Here is an 11,348-nt window from a genome sequence, read left to right on the forward strand (position 1 = left end):
TAAATGAAAGTGAGGCAGTGGAGAAAGAAAATTCTGGGCATGTATCTGATAGGACCTTAAAACATATTTTGTGTATAACTAAGATTTATTTACTCAACTCTTTGTAATCAGCAGAATTAATATAACCTGAAAGCAAATGCATCTTGCTGACATTTGGAACCTGTGTGCATGCATTAATACCAATCAGTTTAAGTGTGTGCTTCACAGCATGCCATTCGGATGAGAAATGCTGGAAAGGGAGAAGGTGGACAGCTTCTTAACTTCTTTTTTTCTGGCACATTAACATCATTCCAGTAAGTTGGGCTCTGGGTTTAATTAAAGATTGTTTGGAGTATGGAGAAGGGGTATGAAGAAAGTCTTAACAATCATTTACATATGGGGCTTTACTCTTTTTTAAAAAGTTTATCTTTAAAAGCCTAGTTTCAGTCCTCTGAAATCTAGGTTTTTTTTTTTTTTTTTTTTTTAATTCTCTTGTCACTACTATGATATTTCTATTTTTGCCCAATGATTTTTTTTAGGGGAAGTGAGAGATAAAGACCTAGGCTCATGTATTTGTTTTAATAACAGTCTTTAATTTTCCTGATTATGAAATTTATCTACATTCAGTAGAAAATTTGGAAAGTGAAGAAAATGTGAAGAAGACTAAAAATTATCTAAAGACTATTTCTTAATAATAATAACCTCTAATATTTTGAAATATTTCATTATAGTTATCTTTCTATGATAGTGAATGTCAATATGTGGTTTGGTCTTTCAATTCTAAGATATTATCTATTACAAAACACAGTACTCTGGCTTATTTACTGTATTCCAAGAGCAACAAATCACTTTTGACCAACTATAGCTGCATAGATCATCCCTGTTATATGCTGCTTCCCATAGTGTGTGCTTCACATTTTGACCCCTTTGACATCTTTATCTACAGTCTAATGTCAAAGTATATTAAAAAATAATGGGATTTTATCTGCATTTTCTGTTTGGTTAAACTCATACTTTTTTTCTTTTATTGAATTGCACAAGTTTCTCTTGAAATACAGCCAGCAGCTTTTATTCATGGATTTCCATTGCCCAAATAATAGTCCTTCATAATGTATGAATCAGTCACACCAAACTGTCCCAGCTTTAAAGATGCATGATATATTTGGAGAGACTGGGCACTGTTCCCATATGAATTGCAAGAAATGACAAGTACGTTACCATCTTAATCTATTTGGCAGCTTGTAAGTTCTTTTTGATATAAATTATTAAATGCATCATAATTTTTTAAAAAAAAGTGTTAAAATGGAACACAGAATCAAAGATACATTGTATATTTATAACAAATGAATGCCTTTTTATTTTAGCATGATGGTTTTCAACTCTGCTGTACATTAGAATCACAAGGGTATTAGAGAAAATTAAGTCAAACCATTCAATTAAATGGATCATATTCTTCCCTTCCTCCAGATTCTGGACTGTGGCAGGATTCAGTGGAACATTCTGGCTTAGGAATTATGCCATTGGCTTCCTTTTTTTCCCTTTTCAGTAGTGGGTGAGTGAAACCGGGCCTCACGCATACCAGGCAAGCACTATGCCACTGAACAACATCCCTAGCCCTTGAGGCGTTGGCTCTTTATCAGCGAGCCTTCTGCTGCTTACCCTTGGATTCTGGGTGTAATCATAGACCACAAAACAAAACAAAACAAAAAAGTCCTCTTCTACTGGGTAGGACTTTGTGTCACTTTTCTGTCACCAAACATAAAGTCTTGGATCCTGTTAAAAAGTAAAGCCCGTGAAAAAAGACTCTGTAACCTACTAGTTTTAAAGTTAAGTTTCCAAGAAAAATCTCCTCCTCAGTCAGTTCTGATTTTCTGGATGTGGCAGTTTTCACCTACACTAGCAAAAATGTGAAGTCAAATGATGGGATGTTATCAACTGTAAAATTTCCTGAATTCAACTCTTTTCATACTCTTGTTATATGCCATTGTTTATATATAGTAAAATCTAAATGGTATTTGATTTAATATAAAGTTGTTTAATAGCCTTTATTTATTTATTTTTGCTTGTTCGATAAGTTCATTATCTTTATCTGAAAAAACTTCAAAGAAAAACTATTGTTTGGTTTTAACTCTCAGTAGTCCATTCCTGAGCTCTGAGGAAGCTTACCTTCTTTTAAGCTACCGGATCTTTCTTCTGGGCAAGGGACTTTTTTTTTTTTTATGAGGATCAGTCAAAATGAAGCATTCTTTATAAAGTTTGGATGTGTATATGCACTGTATATGCACATCTTTTTCCTTTTTTTATTGTAAACAAATGGGATACATGTTGTTTCTCTGTTTGTACATGGCGTAAAGGCGTGCCATTTGTGTGATCATAAATTTACATAGGGTAATGTTGTTTGATTCATTCTGTTATTTTTTCCTGGGCAAGGGACTTTTAAGGATGGTTTCACCTCTTTTTTTTTTTTTAACTTCTCTCTTGGTCGTCTTCTCATAGACTGGATTCTGTCGTAGAGCAGAATGAGCTTTCTTATACATCTCTTCCATCATGTCAGGGGTAACATTGTTTTTATATACCGAGAGAATTGTTTCTTGTAAGCATCTTCATCTTCTTATATTAGATAATGCATATAATCTGCAACATTCTGACCCATGATGTGCTTTTGATGTGCTTCTGCATTGAACTCCTTGTTTTCAGAATTGTAACTAGGGAATCGTTGGTTACAATGAGGGATAGAGAAGCCTCCAAACACAGCTCCCTTCAGGGCCCCAGAAACTTTATTGCCAGTTGTAGTTCTAGCAAGGCCTGCAACTAAATAGCAGGTGAAGGCACCAAGTTGACCATCAGTGCTTTCCACATTGGATTTATCTCCAGTAACCTCCACTTGGCCTTCATAGATCTTGTCCATATCAAACCTATTGAGAAGCCTGTGGGCCAGCAGCAGGCCAGTCAGTACAATGTGCTGCAGCATAATTTGTTAGGCCAACTTTCACACCATATTTCAGTAGTTCATATGCATATGCTACACAGACTATCATATCCCCTTCTAGACAGGCATAAGCAATCTGGCAAATGATATCTCTGTTAGTTACATGAACTATCATCCTGTATTTGAGTGTGTTGTACTTATTTTTGTCCTGGATCACCAAGCATTTCTGAGTATAGTAATCAAATTTGTCCTCTTGTCTTCTTCTAAATTTCACTTGGTGTCTCTTAAAGTAGGCCTTATTCTTGACAACTTTAACAAACCCCATCTTGTGGAACAGAGACAGGAGTCTATGGCTCCACACAGGCCTGCAGCCCAGCAGTGCTACAGGGGAGAGAAGCAGTCTTTAATTTTTATATGGTAATTTTTAGTGATGTTCCTAGCAAAGTAACATGATATTCAGAAGGTTCTGCTACTTGGTCAAATTTGAGAACAGACCATTATGGGAGATTTATTTATTATTTAGTGTGAGTGAGTTTCTGAGGGTGTTTTGATGGGAAGAAGAATAGCTTCATTTTGGGTGAGAACTAATAATAGAAACCCTAACCCCACCCTTGTCTGGTTTTAAAATGTGTTTCCTTGACAGCAAATGACTGAAGTGAAAGTTAGACTCTGAGGAGCAGCACCCAAGCAGAGAGAGATACTTGAGCTGAGCTCTACATTCCAAGAACATAGGTGCTAGTGGCTGAGTTTGCCAGGTCATAGGCTATGAGATTTATTTCTTACTCTAGTGGATTTACTGAGTTATAATGACACAAAAATGGAAATGAATCAGAAAGATCTCCTTTCATTTTTTCTCATCTCTAAGTAGTTCAAGATCCTAGCCAAGGAATGGAAAGAAAGCTTTCTGCTTGGGTGTGGACCTTGAAACCCTGAAATATGACCGAGTGGAGAAGGACACCTTTTATTACTTCAAACTTTTAATCTGGAAAATTGAAAGGAAGAGCAGGAAGCATTTAGGTCATCAGCTAATTAACCCCTATTGTCTCAGGCCTCTTTCAACTCCAGGTGGTAGGGGACTGGTAAGCCAGATGTTCCAAGGGGAATCATGTGAAAACTAGGAACTAGAACCCTAGGTTTGGGATTCCTGATGATTCCTGTTGGTCCTTGGTGTCTTCCAGGATCTGGATCGCCTATAATTGTGATCCATAGATAGAATTGATCATTTATTGGTATAAGGATGAAAACAAGCATAAAAATATTTCAATCTGTGTGATGCTTCCATTCTAGTTCGATCTAGTCTCCCTCCTCCCTCCTTCACCCTTCAGATCAGCTTTCTTGCCATCTCATGCACCAGAGTCGTGCCAGAGCTTCCTGTGGCTTTTGAACTCCTGGCAGGTGGCTTACCGAAACTGAGATGTATTGAATAAACACCACATTTGGAAGACGAAGTATACAGAATGATATAAAATATCTCATCAACAGTTTTTAAATGTTAATTACATGCAGAAGTGAAAATATTTGGGCTGGCCATCGGGCGGAGCTAGCCAGCCTGCCAACCCCCACGCGGAGGTCAGACACCATCTCTGAGCCTGCCCGCCTGCCCCCCTACTGCTGAGGGACACTGCACTTGCCTCCGTGCTGACTCAGCTCACCCTCGATGGGACTCCCCAGCTTCTTTGGAGGATGGTGCAGGCATTTTGAATTATTCCCGAGGGCGTGGCCATCATCATCGGAAGGGCAGCTCCCTTCCTGAGACACCTACAGGACACTGGAGGCCCTTTGACAGGACTCAGGATTCAGGAAGAGGAGGTATCAAGAGACTTGGGACCAATTCAGAGCAGCCGGGTGAGTCTCTTCCACTGGGTGAGGCTCCCTGCACAGGTCAGTAGTCCTGGAATGCAGGGAACTTCGTGGAGTAGAGTTGCCCAGTGAGACTCCCCGGCTGGAGCTATGAACCCAGATAACTGGGAGCATTGTAGAGGAAGGCCGCCCAGCGAGAGGCTTCGGCGCAGACTGAGGGTCCCAGACCTGGGCAGTAGGTCCAGTCCCCAGGGAATGTTGTAGAGGAGGGCTGCTTTGAGAGGGAGTTCCTCACAGGGCCAGACCCCCCAGACCAGGTGGTAGTTCGAGGCCCCAGGGAACGTCACAGAAGAGGGCTGCTCAGCCCAGGTGATAGTTCTGGACTGAAGGGAACTTCTTGGAGGAGAGCTGCCCAGTGAGACGTCCCCACCAGGTTTTCCCACCTGGGTGGTAGAACCAGAGACATAGGCCCAAACCAGTCACACCCCAGCCTGTAGTCTAGTCCCCCTTTTGACTGACCATCAGTCAATAAGTGGAGATGCCTATTCCCACCAGCAGGAAATACACCCACCTGAAGGCCAACACCCCTAGAAGGGCAGCTTCCTTGTGGAGCACCGCATTATCAAATTCCTCCAAGACTTCAGGCTACTGAAGGCTAGGAGGCAAGTTATTGGAAATCTACAGGGACACTATAAGTGAATAGAGTTTAATTACTAGAGGCGTAGATAACTGACCAATATGAAAAAACAAGGGAAGAAAATGTCCCAAACAAACCTAGATGCTACATCAATAAAATCCAATGACAGCATGGCAGAAGAAATGTCAGAAAGGGAGTTCAGAATGTACATAATTAAAATGATCAGAGAAGCAAATGATGAAAGAGAAAATGCAGGCTTTGAATGATCACACCAATCAACAGTTAAAGAGCAAATGTGGGAAGGAAAAGATCATTTCAATAAAGAGTTAGAGATAATGAAAAAAAAAAAAACAGACAAATCCTTGAAATTAAGAAAACGATAAACCAAATTAAAAACTCCATAGAAAGCATATCCAATAGGATAGAACACCTGGAAGACAGAACCTCAGACATTGAAGACAAAATATTTAATCTTGAAACAAGGTTAACTGAACAGAGAAGATGGTAAGAAATCTTAAACAGAATCTACAAGAATTATGGGATATCATGAAAAGGACAAATTTAAGAATTATTGGGATTGAGGAAAGCTTAGAAAACAAACCAAAGGAATGAACAATCTATTCAATGAAATAATATCAGAAAATTTCCCACATCTGAAGAATGAAATGGAAAATCAAGTACAAGATGCTTATAGGACTCCAAATACACAAAATTACAACAGACCCACACCAAGGCACATTATAATGAAAATACCTAACATACAAATAAAGACAGAATTTAAAGGCTGCAAGAGAAAAGAATCAAATTATATTCAGGGAAACCAATGGATATCAGCAGATTTTTCAGCCCAGACCTTAAAAGCTAGAATGGCCTGGAACAACATTTTTCAAGCCCTGAAAGAAAATGGATGCCAACCAAGAATCATAACCAGCAAAACTTACCTTCAGATTTGACGATGAAATAAAATCCTTCCATGATAAACAAAAGCTAAAAGAATTTACAAAAAGAAAGCCAGCACTACAGAACATTCTCAGGAAAATTTTCCATAAGGATGAGATGAAAAACAATGATGTAAATCAGCAAAGGGAGGAACTACCCTAAAAAAACAACCAAATAAAGGAGAAATCAAGTCATGTCAAAAAACAAAAATGAGTCAAATGACTGGGAATACAAATCATACCTCAATAATAACCCTGAATGTTAATGGCCTGAACTCATCAATCAAAAGACATAGACTGACAGATTGGATTAAAAAGAAAGATCCAACAATATGCTGCCTGCAAGAGACTCATCTCATAGAAAGATATACCCATACTAAATGTGAAAGGATGGAGAAAAACATACCCATGTGCACATGGACACAACAAAAAAGCCGGAGTATCCATCCTCATATCAGATAATGTGGACTTCAAGCCAAAGTTAGTCAGAAGGGATAAAGAAGGACTTTTCATACTGCTTAAGGGAAGCATAAATTAGCAAAACATAACAATCATAAATATCTATGCCCCAAATAGTAGCTCATCCATATACATCAAACAAATCCTTCTGAATTCCAGAAATCAAATAGACCACAGCAAAATAATAATAGGTGATTTTAACACACCTTTCTCACCACTGGACAGATCTTCCAAACAAAAATTGAACAAAAAAACCATAGATCTCAATAACACAATCAATAATTTAGACTTAATGGACATATATAGAATATACCATCCAACAAAGAGCAAATACACTTCTCAGCAGCACATGGATCCTTCTCTAAAATAGACCATATATTATGCCACTAAGCATAAAGATAGAGATACTACCTTGTATTCTATCAGATCATAATGGATTGAAATTAGAAATAAATGACAGAATAAAAAGAGAAACTATTCAAACACCTGGAGATTAAATAATATGCTATTGTATGATGAATGGATAACAGAAGACATCAGGAGGGAAATAAAAAAATTCTTAGAGGTAAACGAGAACAAAGATACACCATATCAAAATCTCTGGGACACTATGAAAGCAGTACTTAGAGGAAAAATTATTTCATGGAGCACATTCAATAAAAGAAGAAAATATCAACAAATAAATGACTTAAGCTTTTCAAAACCCTAAAAAAAGAAGAACAGAGCAACACCAAAAGTAATAGAAGACAGGAAATAGTTAAAATCAGAACTAAAATCAATGAAATTGAAACAAAAGAAACAATTGAAAAAATTGACAAAATGAATAGTTGGTTCTTTGAAAAAATAAACAAAATTGATAAACCCTTAGCCACACTAACAAAGAGAAGGAGAGAGAAAACTCAAATTACTAAAATTCAGAATGAACAAGGAATATGTGAAATACAAAACATAATTAGAAGCTATTTTGAAAATCTATACTCCAACAAAATAGAAATCTTGAAGATATCAACAGGTTTCTAGAGACATATGAATTACCTAAACTGAACCAGGAGGACATAACACACTTTAAAGATCAATTTCAAGTAATGAAATGGAAGAAGTCATCAAAAGCCTACCAACAAAGAAAAGTCTGGGACCAGATGGGTTCTCAGCCAAGTTCCACAAACCTTTAAAGAAGAGCTCATTCCAATACTTCTCAAAGTATTTCATGAAATAGAAGAGGAGGGAACCCTCCCAACTCATTCTATGAAGCCGATATCACCCTGATACCTAAACCAGACAGACACACATCGAGGAAAGAAAATTTCAGACCAATATCCTTAATGAACATCGATGCAAAATTCTCAACAAAATCTTAGCAAATCGCATACAAAATATATTAAGAAGATAGTGCACCATGATCAAGTGGGTTTTATCCCAGGGATGCAAGGTTGGTTCAACATTCAGAAATCAATAAATGTAATTCACCATATCAACAGATTTAAAGTCAAATGGTGGAATGAGACAGACATCATTGCCCTATGTTCATGTATGATTACATGAATGGTATGAATCTGCATTGTGTACAACCATAGAAATGAAATCATATACCCTATTTGTGTACAATGAATCAAAATGCAGTCTGTAAAAAATACAACCATAGAAATGAAATCATATACCCTATTTGTGTACAATGAATCAAAATGCAGTCTGTAAAAAATTAAAAGCTAAATTAAAAAAATGGAAAAAAAAATCACATGATTATTTCAATAGATGAAGAAAAGCATACAATAAAATACAGCATCCCTTCATGCTCAAAACACTAGAAAAAAGGAATAGTGGGAACATTCCTTAACATTGTAAAAGCTATCTACGCTAAGCCCATGGCCAATATCATTCTAAATGGTGAAAAACTGAGAGCATTCCCCCTAAAAACTGGAACAAGGCAGGGATGCCCTCTTTCACCACTTTTATTCAACATTGTCCTTGAAATTCTAGCCAGAGCAATTAGACAGACCAAAGAAATTAAAAGGATAGGAAAAGAAGAACACAAACTATCCCTGTTCGCTGATGACATGATTACATATTTAGAGGAACCAGGAAATTGCACCAGAAAACTTTTAGAACTCATAAGTGAATTCAGTAAAGTAGCAGGTTACAAGATCAATGCTCATAAATCCAATGCATTTTTATACATAAATGATGAATATTCAGAAAGAGAAGTTAGGAAACTACCACATTCACAATAGCCTCAAAAAAAAAAAAAAAAAAACTTGGGAATCATTCTAACAAAAGAGGTGAAAGACCTCTACAATGAGAACTACAGAACATTAAAGAAATTAAAGAAAACCTCAGAAGATGGAAAGATCTCCCATGTTCTTGGATAGGCAGAATTAATATTGTCAAAATGGCCATACTACCAAAAGTGCTATACAGATTCAATGCAATTCCAATTAAAATCCCAATGACGTACCTTACAGAAATAGAGCAAGCAATTATGAAATTCATCTGGAAGAATAAGAAACCCAGAATAGCTAAAGCAATCCTGAGCAGGAAGAGTGAAGCAGGGGTATCACAATACCAGATCTTCAACTCTATTACAAAGCAATAGTAACAAAAATGGCATGGTATTGGTACTAAAATAGACAGGTTGATCAATGGTACAGAATAGAGGACATGGACACAAACCCATATAAATACAATTTTCTCATACTAGACAAAGGTGCCAAAAATATGCAATGGAGAAAAGATACCCTCTTCAACAAATGGCGCTGGGAAAACCGGAAATCCATATGCAACAGAATGAAACTAAACCCCTATCTCTCACTCTGCACAAAACTCAACTCAAAATGGATCAAGGACCTCGGAATCAGACCAGAGACCCTGCATCTTATAGAAGAAAAAGTAGGTCCAAATCTTCAACTTGTTGGCTTAGGATCAGACTTCCTTAACAGGACTCCCATAGCATAAGAAATAAAAGCAAAATCAATAACTGGGATAGATTCAAACTAAAAAGCTTTCTCTCAGCAAAGGAAACTATTAGAAATGTGAAGAGAGAGCCTACAGAGTGGGAGATATCTTTGCCACTCATACTTCAGATAGAGCGCTAATTTCCAGAATCTATAAAGAACTCAAAAACTCTACACCAAGAATACAAATATCCAATCAACAAATGGGCTAAGGAAATGAACGGACACTTCACAGAAGATGTAACGCAATCAACGATATATGAAAAAATGTCCAACATCTCTAGTAATAAGAGAAATGCAAATCAAACCACCCTAAGATTTCATCTCACCCAATTAGAATGGCGATTATCAAGAATACAAGCAACAATAGGTATTGGAGAGGATGTGGGGAGAAAGGTACACTCATACATTGCTGGTGGGGTTGCAAATTAGTGCAGCCAGTCTGGAAAGCAGTGTGGAGATTCCTTAGAAAACTTGGAATGGACCCACCATTTGACCCAGCTATCCCACTCCTCAGCCTATACCCAAAGGACTTAACATCAGCATACTACAGAGATGCAATCACATCATGTTCATAGCTGCTCAATTCACAATAGCCAGATTGTGGAACCAACCTAATGTCCTTCAATTGATGAATGGATAAAGAAACTGTGAGATAGATAGATAGATACACACACACACACACACACACACACACACACACAATGGAATATTCCTCAGGCATAAAGAATGATAAAATTATGGCATTTGCAGGCAAATGGATGAAATTGGAGAATATCATGCTAAGTGAGATAAGCCAATTTCAAAAAACCAAAGTATGAATGATCTCACTGATAAGCGGATGATGACACATAATGGGGTGGGAGGGGGGCAAGAATGGAGGAAGGAGGGACTGTATAGAGGAAAAGGGGTAGGGGGAAGGAAAAAATAACAGGATGAATAAAAAACTATTACCCTATGTAATGTATGATTGCACAAATGGTATGCCTCTACTTCATGTACAGAGAAACAAGATGTATCCCATTTGTTTAAAATAAAATAAGTTAAATAAAGAAAATATTTGGGCTATATTTGGGTTAATTTGGGTATAATGCTTTGGGTTAAACAAAACATTACTAGTTGAGCATGGTGGCATGTGGCTGTAATCTCAGTGACTCAGAAGGCTGAGGCAGGAAGATAGAAAGCTTGAGGTCAGGCTGGACAACCCAATGAGACCCTGTATCAAAAAAATTAATAAATTAAAAAGTCTGAAAACATAGCTCAGTGGTAGAGCACCCAGGGCTCAATCCCCAGTCCCTGCCCACCACCGCCCCCCAACAAAATTTTAAAAAAGAGAAAGTATTACTGGCACTAATTTACTTTTAAAAAACTTTTTAATGTGGACATTAGAGCACTTAAAATTACCCTGTGGCTCATGTTGTATTCTGTTGGAGATGCTGCGCTAGGAAATATTCGTGGCATCTTTAATTTGTGGTACCTTGAGATCAAAGTGTGAAACTTGGCATTGGATTCCTGAGTTTGAATTTGGTTCTCTGCTTTACACCTGTGTGGCCTTAAACAAATTCTAATCCTCAGCAAACCGCGGGTGTCCTCATCTCTAAAGTGGTGAGAGCAGAGCTGCTGTAGCACCGGGAGGTGAGTTGGCCCAGAGCAAGTTA

The 11,348-nt window shown here is 37.6% G+C and overlaps 1 pseudogene across 1 annotated transcript; it reads right to left on the bottom strand.

Annotated features, from left to right (window-relative positions):
- Positions 1-2,390: 2,390 nt before the first annotated feature.
- LOC306644879 (large ribosomal subunit protein uL18-like) lies at positions 2,391-3,263 on the bottom strand (annotated as a pseudogene). Its single transcript has one exon. The product of its transcript is annotated as a large ribosomal subunit protein uL18-like (transcript).
- Between the last annotated feature and the right edge of the window lie 8,085 nt (positions 3,264-11,348).

The sequence above is a fragment of the Sciurus vulgaris genome (assembly GCF_902686455.1).
Source record: "Sciurus vulgaris genome assembly, chromosome: 15".
Classification (NCBI taxonomy): domain Eukaryota; kingdom Metazoa; phylum Chordata; class Mammalia; order Rodentia; family Sciuridae; genus Sciurus; species Sciurus vulgaris.